A 14413-nucleotide genomic window follows, 5' to 3' on the forward strand; every position below is an offset into this window, starting at 1 on the left:
CTGGGACAGTGCTTTGGCCTATAATGTCTGATTTGCGACGGACATTTCACACATACATGTACCTACGTCTTTGTACACTGATGTTTGGATTCGATTGAGGTTCTGCTGGGTACATGAAGAAGACACAAACAAATCGTGAAAGTGACATGTAAAATTTTCATGATCTACATATTCCTATCATTTTCTGAACATTTCCGGAACATATGCTAGGTCTGTTTAATCATTGAACAAGGGTTATAAGTAGTGTCCTTCCTAATTAACATAAACCTTCAGAGTTCGGGGAGAGCCACTCATAAACCTTTCTTCCACATATATTAATGAGCTCTTTATCTGCAATGTGTGAATAGCCATTGTCTGATTGTTCCTGATTACCTCCGAACTCCATAACTACTAGACCTTTGTTTTTTCTCTGACTTTAACAAACTGATAGGCTAATCCTGGGATCCTATAAGGAAATCACTCCTTCCTCCAGAACCAGTTCCAGTCCCACACTCGACTCCTCATAAAAAACCTGACAAAAATAGAATATCCTGTCAGCGGGAAAGAGAGAAAAGAGAAATAGAACAAAACAACTCTTGTTCATAACAAATCAATTACAATGACTGATCTTTCTGCAATCCTTTAGTACGCTCAGGTAGTGATCAACAGTGCCGCCTCTCAGTCTTCACGGAACAGAGTCTCTGGTGATACTTTTGCGATCTCACTCCATTTACGAGTTCCTTCCGGACTACCGACTTTCCTGCAATGAGAATCGTGGACCCAAGTCTCTCTCTCGGCTACTTTCACTGGGATAGTGCTGTCAACAAAACTTGGTATGGTCCTTCCCACCTGTCTATTAGGCAACCTGAGCGTAAGAACAATCACACAGTCTCTTGGTTCACAATCAAGACAGTTAGTATTTGGCATACCAGCAATCAACAGTTTCAAGTTCTTTTGTCAAGTTCTCAAATGCTGGCTCATCTCAATAAGGTACTGTACTGTCACCTCATTGGTGTATTTCTGATCATTGTGCGGATCAATCATGACATGAGTTTGTCTTCCAAAAACAACCAAAAAAGACACAAATACCAAAACAAACACAAAAACAAATTTTCGAAGATGGTGATTCGTTAAGTGAAGATCTGGGAGTGGTTCCAATGCTACATAATACTAGTGGCAGTATCTATGATCACAATGGTACAATTTCAAGCTTTGCTCCTACTTCTAGGGGTACCATTATCTACACACAAATTTCTGCGCAATTTTTCTTTGCGGTAAACACAGGAGCATCCGTGGCGGCAGGAAATGCCTCTACCCAGTTTGAGAAAACATCAGTGCACAGCAATACATAACAATAATTCCTAAAGGGTGTTAATTGTACGAAGTCGATTTGTATTTCCTGAAAAGATCCGTCTGCAGAAGGGATATGGGATGGCTCTATTGGTATTGCCTTACCAATATTCTTCCTCAAGCAAGTAAGACAGGTCATTGCTCTCTTACCTGCATGAGAATAGAATCCTGGCACACACCAGTAGGCTCTCATCAGCTTGCACATACCCTCTTTGCCTAGATGAGTCAGACCTTGTGCCACCTCAGCTAGACTTGGAACGTATGCTCTGGGGGTTACTGGCTTACCGTGTCCACCTGTCCACAGTCCTGAGGACTGCTGGCCATACCCCTTTGTCCTCCAGACTGCCTTTTCCTGTAGGGAACACAAATTTTTCATTTTAATTTACTCTCGTGTGTTTGCAATGTAGAGTATCATGAGCATAACTCAAAAAAAAAAAAGAAAAAAAAATATCTCTAGAGGGGAGAAAGAAGAAGAAAATGAAAAAGAAAATGTCAGGTTTGCCATTCACCAACAGGCATATCAGTGTCTATACAAAATTTCCCTTCACCAGTATTCCCATTATCCACCCTTTGTGCATGACAAGGCACACTGCAGTAATACTGGTGTTATCGTGCTGTTGAGATATACTGGATTTGGGCAGAACTCTGAAGTACCTAGGCATGAGGAGTTTGAACTGTACTCGGTTCCATGTATTGTACCACACTGTGTGAACGCAAAAGATGAAGAGGAAACTGTAGAGAAACAGAATAGAGGTTGGTGACAGATGAGTTTGTAGAGGTGAAGAAGATTTTATAAAAATTTGACAACTGGATTGGGCACTACGGATAAGTGATTCTCTACTTGGTCTACTCCCCTTAAAAAAGATTCTGTGTTTATCATATCGCTATTGGTACTATCCCAGCCATCAATCCAGTGTCCTGTCCATCCTAAGTTCATAGGGAACCCGGTATCTGTGAGATAATTTCCTCTACCTGTGATGGACATGAATCTAGAACCATGAAATGTAACATTAGTCTTCGTGGCTGTCTAACATACTTTGTACTTCCTGAGCGGGAGCACAGTATATGTATATCATATCTAACAAAATTAAGTTAATCATGGGCCATTTCTGCTAGGAAAAAGATGCAAAAGTTTAGAGGCCCCATCTAAACCCCAGCAAGTTTTGTCAAAGGGTAATGTTGCATTTATTTTGTTCTTCCCATTAACTAAATCTGTGTTTTCTATATGGCTTATGATTCCTTACTATATGTACTCTGGTCCCGTCTATGTGTTTAATAATGTGGCTTGTGTTTTCTGTCTAGGGGGTCTATATTGACTATGTGTTCTACTACTCCTACAATCTCTGGAAAAATGCCCTACCTTCCTACAAGTGTAACATATTATTTACCAATAGGGATCTGGGGTTTAGACTGATTGGTCTTTCCTGTATGTGCCAGTATACTTACCGTCCTCAACCTCTCCACCTGTTGTTCTCCGCGCCTAGCACTATTCTTGTGATGTTCAATAGCACACTCTCTAAGATTAGCTACTGTGACCCCTTTCCAATTTTGCAAAGAAGTCTGCACCCTGACCCTCAATGCCTTATTGAGCCCGTCCATTAGCACAGAGAGGGCCACCTCCTATTTGCCGAATTAGTGTTTACCAGTGATCTTATTCCAGATGGAGAGTTTTCTATTACTGCAAGAGACAAAAATAAATAAATAATAATTGAACAAGCTTCTAGGTCATGCGAAGTATTCATTCAATCCTTCTCATCCCGTATTAAGGGTCTGTACATGGTCCAACAAACATTTCCGAGCTCATCTTGACTAGGGGCATTACTAGGAATGAATACTTCTTATTTGGTAACTGAAAGAAAAACCGGGGGGTTACCTTGTCTCTGTCCGCTTTCCTACTGGCAAATACTAATGTGCGGACAGGTTTTTTTTCTCCATTTCTGACGTTACTTTCTTGATTTTATTTGTTTTATTTTTGGCTTTTACTATATATGTACACATATGATACCATACTTACCTGTTCCACTGGTCTCAGCCACTTCCCAAGCAGGCTACTGCTCTTCTTTTACCGGTTGGATACTCCTCTGGGTGCATGAGAAATGTCTGATACCAATCAGATCACCTTCTCCTCCTAAATAAAACTTCAACATTCATTAGTACATATAAAGGTTACAGTCAATTTTTTCATATTTTTATTATTTCCTATAGTTTGTTTGCTGGCCGTAACTGCTTCCACATCTACATATGGTGGTGTACTTGCATTCTCTTTTTTTTTCTTACTACTTGTTTATTGTTGCTACAAGTTCAAACAGTTCTTATATTTCCATTCTTGTCTTATATAACTTTGTTAGACCTACCACCTGCAATACCTTAGGATCAAATTCACCAACCCCTCTTGCTGCCACAGGTTTAAACAATTTGTATGTCTGACCCTTTGTTTTCTGGATTTTATCAGACATATTTTAATACCTACATTCTGCAGTACCTCTGGTTCAAAGCTGCCCACCCTAGGGAATGGTACCCTATCTTTGACAGTCATATGTAACAATTCATTGCAAAAAACTTCAGCATGTGAACCATATTTTCCACACATAATCTGACCTTCTCGGTCCCGAGTCTGACCTTCTCGGTCCCAACTCTTCTGCCTGAACCCTGCCTACCATACGTCCCTTAGTTGAGCAACTGGCTCCCATAATGGCTCCCATAATTTGTGGGTCTTGCCTTCTCGGCTAAGCCCACAAATACCAAAATACTCAATATAAGGTGACGGTGAAAGTTCTTTGAGCGCTTCCACCCACTCTCGCCCACGTTGGCCGATGCTACCATTCACTGTCGATAGCAAAGGCGATGTACCCAACTTAGGGCTCCTATCAGACCTTACAGTACCATAATTTATTTTGGTGGAAGTTCTGTTGGAATATTTTCCTGAGAGAGGCGGCGAAAAATTTCTTTTCGGTATCTTTCAACTGGAATTGTTTGTAGGGTGAAAAACAGAGAAATTAGATAACTATCCTTCACCCTTTCCAGTGAAGCCCACCAGGGAGATTTCCCGACGTTATCAAAGAAAAAACCCTTTCTCTATATAATCACGTCTGCGTATGCTCTTTCACAGCGCATATGACACAATGGTATCACGTTGTGCTGTGCAGAACACACGGACATGCGATGCAATAGCACAGCCTATAGATACTAGTTATCTATATGCCCTACGATTGCTGTAGACGACTTAGCCTAGACCATTCCAGACCACTTAGTTGTATTCACTAAGACCTCTAAGATCACTAAGAACACTTAGTCACACAAGGTAGCGAATCCTATGCCACCAGGGTCTCTACTAACCCAGTGTTACCACTTAGACCACTTAGTTCCTGGGTTCAGCTCCAGTCACTTCTGCTTTCACTCATTCAAATATGCTTTGTTTTTCTGTACAGAAAATTTTCACTCGTTCTGATTGCCAGATTTACCCCCAGAGGCAATACAGTCTAAACAAAAGTTTTATACTAATCTGCTTTAGAAACCGGGTAGTTTTGTGCTATTGTAGCATGGCTACTATCCCACCTTAATTGAACAAATATTGTGTGGTTTTATTATGCGCACACAACCCTACGCAAGCTTGCGTAATTACGCAACCGTGCATACCACTATGCCACATGTGCGGCCTTGCGCCACGTGCATGTTTTTGTACGCTGTCCTCACGTTCTGTACCACGTGTACCAATGTGCGTACGCAATAAAACAAACCACACAGTCTCTATAAATGTGAGCAATACTAACTATAATCGCTCACTTAACACAACACCCAGTTTTTTTCCCTGTATAAATCTTTAACGACCGGGCCAGACTTGCATGTTGTGCTTTATATTTACTACCTTAAACACTGTTATTTCAGTTTTAACTTTATAGCAACAAATGTATCCGGTTTCACACAGATCTAAATGAATCTAGCAATAATCAATAATTTAAATGATATGATTCAGATTGGATAGCTATCTTGCAGAACATACACTGATATAGATATACACTTAATTATAATAATATTTTATATATGTCCCATTCACTGGTCTCCTATGAGACACCTTACCTCTTATTTACATATCAAAGCTATTTGCTTTTCACTGCTAATAAAAACAGTTACACAGGTTAATTTGCATTTCAATGGCTATCCTCCCCAGTAAGCAGACTCTACAAGTCTTGGAAGGAACAGAAAAACAAAACAAAAAAAAACCTCTTTCTTTCCTTTTTCTATCTGTGTGCAACCTCTTACACCAAGCCAAGCATTTATCTCACCATTTACTCTCACTAGGCCCAATTGAAACTATTTGTAATTGACTATGGCATGGGTTAAATAAATGCATTGGTAACTCATAAATGGTGCTTGATGTGACAAGGGAAACTGATTGTTCTGAGCAGACGGAAAATCATCAATTTAGAAAATGACTTTCCTAAAATGGCCACTGCTCCTCCCACTTCCACATCCATGAGGTTTACACAAAATGGTGGACATGCCATGTGGTTAGTCCAAAATGGATGTCAGACCATGCGCTTCCTTTGTCACAAAGTAATCACACATTATACAAGCACCAGAAGTTATTATAGGCCTGAGTTTAAAAAAAAACTATATCAAGGCTATGCAGCAACTTTTAAATGTACTTTTAAATCTACTTAACAGATAAACAATCCAATCTGAATCAAACACAATATGACTTATTTGAACTTTGTTTTGCAACAATAAAAATAAATTTTAGCATTTTAAATATTATGAGAAACACATTGTCCCTTGAATTTTTCATATCATCGGCTTACTCATAACACAACAGAACACACGGATATGATTTTCTCAGCATCACGATGCGTCCACCACAAGCTAATCGACCACAGCATTGCGTTTGTAATGTACAGTGCATCATTAAGACCGTGATATCGCGGACGATCCCTCATCTGTAAATACCAAATTGCTTTCTAACAAATATTTAAAATGCCTGCTCTAATATATATTGTAAACGCTTGCACCTCTTATTACCATGTGCCATGAATGTGCGCTATACATAGCAAAACACTGCATCCCATTAGAGAAAACAATACACCCACACATTATGTGAGTTCCAAAGCTCATTGATGTATATATTTGTTATTAAAAGGATATGGATTCAATATATTACAATGTACAGTATTCCTATAGTTACATGGTTACAACTCATACAGTAAGCAGTTAATACAAAATACATACAGTTACAGTTACAGCATACAATACCATTCCTTTCTCATATAAATTCGTCTCTCCATATCACTCTCTCTCTCTCTGTAAAATCATGCAGGCACTCCATCATCGTCTGATACAAAACAGCAACTCACTCCTGTGTGATCAGCAATGTGTTATCTAGTTTTGGGGGAGGGAGCTTTCTCATTCATGATGAGTGGTTCGTATGCAAAACAGGTTCAACCTTGAAGATATCAAAAGGGGCTGCCATGAGCTTCCTGCCCAATGTCCTAATAAGAGTGATTTTAGCTTTCATACATTTAATCATAACTATTTGTTGCAATGTCCTACAACTTAATAACAAGTATCAAATGAATCTACACATTAATCTGGTTGCTTTACTACCAAATATGACAGGTATATCTGGCTTTGTTCAAACAATACACATACATGACATTACTCCTTATATAATTTTAAATCATTATGATGTCTGGCGCTTGATATTATTATAATTATGTACTGTATGAAATAAGTGTCAAATCCATCTCTGTGGCATGTCCATGTTAATGCGTGTGTTACCATATATTGCTGTGCTCGCTGCGCGTATTTTCAAGTATAGCGACTTATATATGTGTAGAGTTTGTATGTTCTTTCTATGTAATATTTTTGACTTTGACACCCCTATCTGGGAACCATATATTAAATGGATTTTCAGAAAAGGGAGATGGGAGAAGAGCTTTCAGAACTTGCAGGATCGATGCTATTTTCCTTTTCTATCCTCCAAAAACAGATTCAGTTGCATTTTCCAGTGTGCTTTGGATGCGCCTTTGCAAATGTCTTACATCGACAAACTTATTTAGTAGTATTTTGCAAATAGGGTTATATTGTCGCAACATTGTGGTCCCTAATTGCTTGATTTTTTTTAAATGCAACAATTTAAAAAGACACCTGAAAACTGCTCTGTGGAGTCTTATTTTGTGTCTACTTCTTATCTACATTTAATTCCCTACCTCTAATCAAGGCATTTTTAAATGCTGGGGGCTGCCAGGACGTGAGGCCTACCTAGACTTTAGATCTGAATTCGAATGTACTTGTGAACTAACTTAATTCCCTACTTCTAAATTCATTCCTAAATTCACTACTTACATTAATCCTGTAGTTGGGCATTTTGGGCCTTCGATTGTGGGCATTGTTTTAAGTCCAGACCAGCGGCAGGTGGTGTGCATTTGTTGGAAAGGCATCGAAGACCTCCGATACGCTGCATCTCCTGATGTGTGTCTCCCTCAAGTGGCTGTCAGCAAATGCATGCTAGACACCCCATTCCAAGCTGATTGTGACATCACAGAACATGCATCATAGAACAGACATGCTAGAACATGGGTCTTCAAACTGCGACCCTCCAGCTGCTGTGGAACTACACATCCCAGCATGCCCTGCCTCAGTTTTAGCATACCTTAATAGCAAAACTGTGGCAGGGCATGCTGGGATGTGTAGTTTCACAGCAGCTGGAGGGCCACAGGATGAAGACCCATGTGATAGAGCCAAGCCGCAGGTAAATTGAATGCTAGCTAGCTGAATGTTTAAATCCTTTTTTTTCTGCAGCATTCCAATGCGGAAGATTCCATGGAACCAGGGATCCTTCCATTGAGAAATACATGCTGCCTAAATGACTGCACTGTGCAAATTAAATCACGGAGCCAGTTGGCTTGTGGGTGGCTCTGGTGACTGGGTGGTTAGGTGGGCGGTGTGTCGGAGGTGGAGCACATGCAAATGATTATGTATCATCCAGCTAGTGAGAGAAAACTCATGCAGGAATGTGCCTGCTTGTCAGTGGGTTATGCACCTTGCCAGACGTCACATCTGCATGGAGCAGCTGGAGGAGACAAGAGTAGGTATGCAAAATATAGATAGAAGAGCATATATGCTGGCGCATTCTCCATGATTGTGTCAGCTTATGTTTTGGTGCACTGCACTTTCCTCCACCCCATTTCGGTCTATGGGTAAGTTTTAGCTATTTTGGTTAAGATCAAGTGTAGTTGCTTCTCGGCCTTTTGGCTCAGATCAGGGTTTATTGCCTTGGTCTGGGCCGGAGGGTTTGAGTTTGGGGGTCCTTCCGTGGGACCCCTGGGACGTCGAGGAGGGATCGCTGCCGGACATTTGCCTGGAGTATTGGAGGAAGCATCATGGCTTTGAAGAATACCATCCGTTTTTCGGTGATGTTGGAATACAGGAATACACGTGGATTATGGCATGTTGTCAGAGAAATTTTGATGGGCTTGGCTAAGGTAAAGGTAAAGGATGACCTGTTTTGCATTCAAGATTTTCCGGGACAAGGTAATTACGACGTTACTTTTCATGATGAGAACACTGTTTTAAGAGTTTATGAACTGTTGAAAAGCAAAGTTTTTGAGTATGAAATGCGAGGCATCCTCATGACCCCCCCTTTTTTCTTCTCATGAGGTACCTATTACGGTGCATATGTACAACCCTTGGGTTAACCCTGATTTTGTGAAAACCTTTTTGTATCGTTACTGTTCTGAGGAGAACTCAGGAATGAGTTTGGAGTATATAACGGAAAAACAAGGTATTGGTGTACAATAAAGGAGGACAAATCATGTATTGGGGGAGTCAGACACCCCCCTGCAAACTTTTCTATTAGAAAAGACAGGGGGTAACTTTTTTATCCAGGCCAGCCCAGGTTTTGCAGGAAATGCCAAGAATATGGCCATACTAAGGAAGACTGTACTAAAGACAATGTCTGCAGAATGTGCAAGGAGGAAGGGCATGAGGCAAAAGATTGCCCAGAGGAAAGAACATGTGATTTGTGTGGGGTTCCTGGCCACACTTACAGAAACTGTGATGTGTTTGTAAGGAAAAGGCAGGAGGAAGGGGCCCGATGTATTGAAGAAAGGGAAGAAAGGGAGCGTCGGGCAGCACGAAGGGAGGCTGTTAAGGCTATTGACTTGTCAGTAGCAGGGGGCAGTTCCCAGTCTGCACTGCCGAAAGTACTGAGAAAGGAGGGGATGGAAAGGGTAGTGCATGGTGGCAAGAAGGTGCAGACAGCACCTGTGGTGCAGCAGCTGGTGCAAGGTGAGGCCAGCTCACATGTGACTGTGCAGAAGGCAGTGCAGGCCCCTAAGTTAGAGAAAGCCCAGGCTCTGGGGATCGGGCCTCTGGCTGATGTTGGAGAAGATAAGTTGCGGCAGTATGCAGAGAGTGAGGAGGTGAGGGGCACTGCTAATATAGAGGAATTTGACAGTCCGGAGGTTACTGCTATGATGCAAATAGAGTATCCATCCAGTGAGAGGGATGAGCCTGCACCAGATAAATTGAGGAAAGAGGAACAAGAAGAGCGGGTGGCAAAAAAAGCCCGTGTGGAAGATGATGCATTGCAATTGCTGGAAGAAGCTATGGACAGTGTATCAAGTCCGAGCAGTTTTGTTAGTGTCTCCTCTCCAGAGACACCTAACATGTTCGGGACTAAAGAAACAAATGTGGAGATGTTTGCCGGGCAAAGGAGTTATGAAGACGGATGATGGACAGTTACAGCATTCTATATAAAATGTCTTTATGTTTAGATAGATGTGTGCTATCTAATACATCATAAATGGATAATACTATATCTTTAAAAATAATTTCAGTTAATGTTAGATTAATGAAAAGTAAATATAGAAGAGCAGCAATATTGGATTATTTAAAAAAGGTGGGGGGTGATGTGGTATGTGTACAGGAGTGTGGATTATCAGAACCGATAAAAAAAGATGAGTGGGAGAGTGGTGAATGTTATTGGTCTGGTACAACGGGGAATAGGAATGATGGAGTGGGGGTGTTAATTAGTAATAAAGATGTTAAAGTGGAAAATTATAAGATAATTGAACAGGGAAGGTGTTTAATGGTGCAGATTAAATATAAGGGATGTAGGGTAAGAGTGGTATGTATTTATGCAGATGTATGTAAAAATAAGAGGAAAGATTTTTTTGAGAATTCCCATAATTATAGCAGGAGATTTAAATTGTGTGATAGAAGAAGGTGGAAGAACAGGACGGAATAGTAGCAGGATAGATATTACTGGCAAGTTATTAAAACAAACTATTTCTGATTTTTCTTTAACAGATGTTGCAAGTGTGTGTATGGGGAAACCACCACCGCCAACGTACCATGCAGACAGAGGAGGTGTGGAGTCGCGGTTGGATTATTTTTTGTGGCAAAAGATATTGAATGTGAGAGTATGGATCAGGTTAAGGTACCGTTTTCAGATCATGATTGCTTAGTGTGTAAGGTTAATGTTAGGAGTGACAGATTGTATGGTAAGGGTGTATGGAAATTGAATGTAAGATTGTTAGAAGCTGAGGATGTGAGGGTTAAATTGAAAGAAAGGTATGTGGTGTGGAAGAGAAGAAAGAGTAAATTTTTGAATATATTAGAATGGTGGGACTGGATGAAAGGTAGAATGAGAGTGGTTTTTAGACAGTATGGTTATAAAAAGGCGGAGGATGAAAGAAGAATGTATGAGAAAGTATGTGGGAGAATGGATCTTTTGTATAAATTAAGAGAGGTTGGGATAGATGTGGAAGATGAGATTATGGAGAAAAGGAATGTGATGAATAAAATGTTAAATAAGAGAGGGAAAGAGATAATTTTTCGTGCTAAAGTAGAATGTATGGAAAAGAATGAGAGCTGTACTAGATTTTTCTTTAAAAAGATGTGTGATAGAAGAAAGGATATTGAGACAATGTTGGATAGGAATGGAAGTGAGGTGAGTGGGGATAAAGTGATGGAAGAGATAGAAAGGTTTTATGGAGAATTGTATGAAGAAAGAATGGGACAGAGGGATATGGTAGATGAAGTGTTAAGTGTGATTGAAGATGGGATTGATAGAGATGAGAAAGAGTTTTTAATGTGTGAGATTGATGAGAAAGAAGTAGTAGCTGCTATGAATGAAGCAAATGAGAATAAAACTCCTGGTAAGGATGGTTTACCAGTTGAGCTGTATAAAAAATGTTGGGATGTGATTGGGGAGGATTTTGTGGAAGTATGCAAATATATGTGGATGAATGGGGAAATAAGTGGATCAATGAGTGGTGATGAATGGTGGTGTTGATTTTTAAAAAAGGAGATAAGAGAGTATTGGGCAACTGGAGACCAATCACGTTATTAAATGTAGATTATAAAATTTATGCAAAGGTGTTAGCAAATAGAATAAGATGCATAATTAGTAGTGATGAGCGGGTTCGGTTCCTCGGAATCCGAACCCGCCCGAACTTCAGGTTTTTTTACACGGGGCCGAGCGACTTGGATCTTCCCGCCTTGCTCGGTTAACCCGAGCGCGCCCGAACGTCATCATCCCGCTGTCGGATTCTCGCGAGGCTCGGATTCTATCGCGAGACTCGGATTCTATATAAGGAGCCGCGCGTCGCCGCCATTTTCACACGTGCATTGAGATTGATAGGGAGAGGACGTGGCTGGCGTCCTCTCCGTTTAGACTAGAGTACTAGAGAGAGACACAAATTTTGGGGAGCATATTATTAGGAGGAGTACTACTTGCTGCTGATAGTGTGACCAGTGACCACCAGTTTAATTAATCCGTTCTCTGCCTGAAAAAAAACGATACACAGTGTGACACAGTCACATACCATATCTGTGCTCAGCCCAGTGTGCTGCATCATATGTAATACTGTATATCATTATCTGACTGTGCTGAGTGCTCACTGCTCACACAGCTTAATTGTGGGGGAGACTGGGGAGCAGTTATAGCAGGAGTACATATTTTAAGTACAGTGCACACTTTTGCTGCCAGAGTGCCACTGCCAGTGTGACTGACCAGTGACCACTGACCACCAGTATTGTGATTGTCTGCTGACCACCAGTATATTGTGATTGTCTGCCTGAAAAAGTTAAACACTCGTCGTGTCCAGCAGGTCCGTCATTACATAATATATACCTGTCCGGCTGCAGTACTAGTGTGATATATATATATATATATATATATATTTTAATTTTATCTCATTATCATCCAGTCTATATTAGCAGCAGACACAGTACGGTAGTCCACGGCTGTAGCTACCTCTGTGTCGGCAGTCGCTCGTCATCCATAAGTATACTAGTATCCATCCATCTCCATTGTTTACCTGAGGTGCCTTTTAGTTGTGCCTATTAAAATATGGAGAACAAAAATGTTGAGGTTCCAAAAATAGGGAAAGATCAAGATCGACTTCCACCTCGTGCTGAAGCTGCTGCCACTAGTCATGGCCGAGACGATGAAATGCCAGCAACGTCGTCTGCCAAGGCCGATGCCCAATGTCATAGTACAGAGCATGTAAAATCCAAAACACCAAATATCAGTAAAAAAAGGACTCAATAATCTAAAATAAAATTGTCGGAGGAGAAGCGTAAACTTGCCAATATGCCATTTACCACACGGAGTGGCAAGGAACGGCTGAGGCCCTGGCCTATGTTCATGGCTAGTGGTTCAGCTTCACATGAGGATGGAAGCACTCAGCCTCTCGCTAGAAAAATGAAAAGACTGAAGCTGGCAAAAGCACAGCAAAGAACTGTGCGTTCTTCGAAATCCCAAATCCACAAGGAGAGTCCAATTGTGTCGGTTGCGATGCCTGACCTTCCCAACACTGGACGTGAAGAGCATGCGCCTTCCACCATTTGCACGCCCCCTGCAAGTGCTGGAAGGAGCACCCACAGTCCAGTTCCTGATAGTCAGATTGAAGATGTCAGTGTTGAAGTACACCAGGATGAGGAGGATATGGGTGTTGCTGGCGCTGGGGAGGAAATTGACAAGGAGGATTCTGATGGTGAGGTGGTTTGTTTAAGTCAGGCACCCGGGGAGACACCTGTTGTCCGTGGGAGGAATATGGCCATTGACATGCCTGGTGAAAATACCAAAAAAATCAGCTCTTCGGTGTGGAAGTATTTCAACAGAAATGATGACAACATTTGTCAAGCCGTGTGTTGCCTTTGTCAAGCTGTAATAAGTAGGGGTAAGGACGTTAACCACCTCGGAACATCCTCCCTTATACGTCACCTGCAGCGCATTCATAATAAGTCAGTGACAAGTTCAAAAACTTTGGGCGACAGCGGAAGCAGTCCACTGACCAGTAAATCCCTTCCTCTTGTAACCAAGCTCACGCAAACCACCCCACCAACTCCCTCAGTGTCAATTTCCTCCTTCCCCAGGAATGCCAATAGTCCTGCAGGCCATGTCACTGGCAATTCTGACGAGTCCTCTCCTGCCTGGGATTCCTCCGATGCATCCTTGCGTGTAACGCCTACTGCTGCTGGTGCTGCTGTTGTTGCTGCTGGGAGTCGATGGTCATCCCAGAGGGGAAGTCGTAAGACCACTTTTACTACTTCCACCAAGCAATTGACTGTCCAACAGTCCTTTGCAAGGAAGATGAAATATCACAGCAGTCATCCTGCTGCAAAGCGGATAACTGAGGCCTTGGCATCCTGGGTGGTGAGAAACGTGGTTCCGTTACTGCAGAGGCAACTAGAGACTTGTTGGAGGTACTGTGTCCCCGGTACCAAATACCATCTAGGTTCCATTTCTCTATGCAGGCGATACCGAAAATGTACACAGACCTCAGAAAAAGAGTCACCAGTGTCCTAAAAAATGCAGCTGTACCCAATGTCCACTTAACCACGGACATGTGGACAAGTGGAGCAGGGCAGGGTCAGGACCATATGACTGTGACAGCCCACTGGGTAGATGTATGGACTCCCGCCGCAAGAACAGCAGCGGCGGCACCAGTAGCAGCATCTCGCAAATGCCAACTCTTTCCTAGGCAGGCTACGCTTTGTATCACCGGTTTCCAGAATACGCACACAGCTGAAAACCTCTTACGGCAACTGAGGAAGATCATCGCGGAATGGCTTACCC

This window comes from Pseudophryne corroboree, chromosome 7, assembly GCF_028390025.1.
Source record: "Pseudophryne corroboree isolate aPseCor3 chromosome 7, aPseCor3.hap2, whole genome shotgun sequence".
NCBI lineage: Eukaryota > Metazoa > Chordata > Amphibia > Anura > Myobatrachidae > Pseudophryne > Pseudophryne corroboree.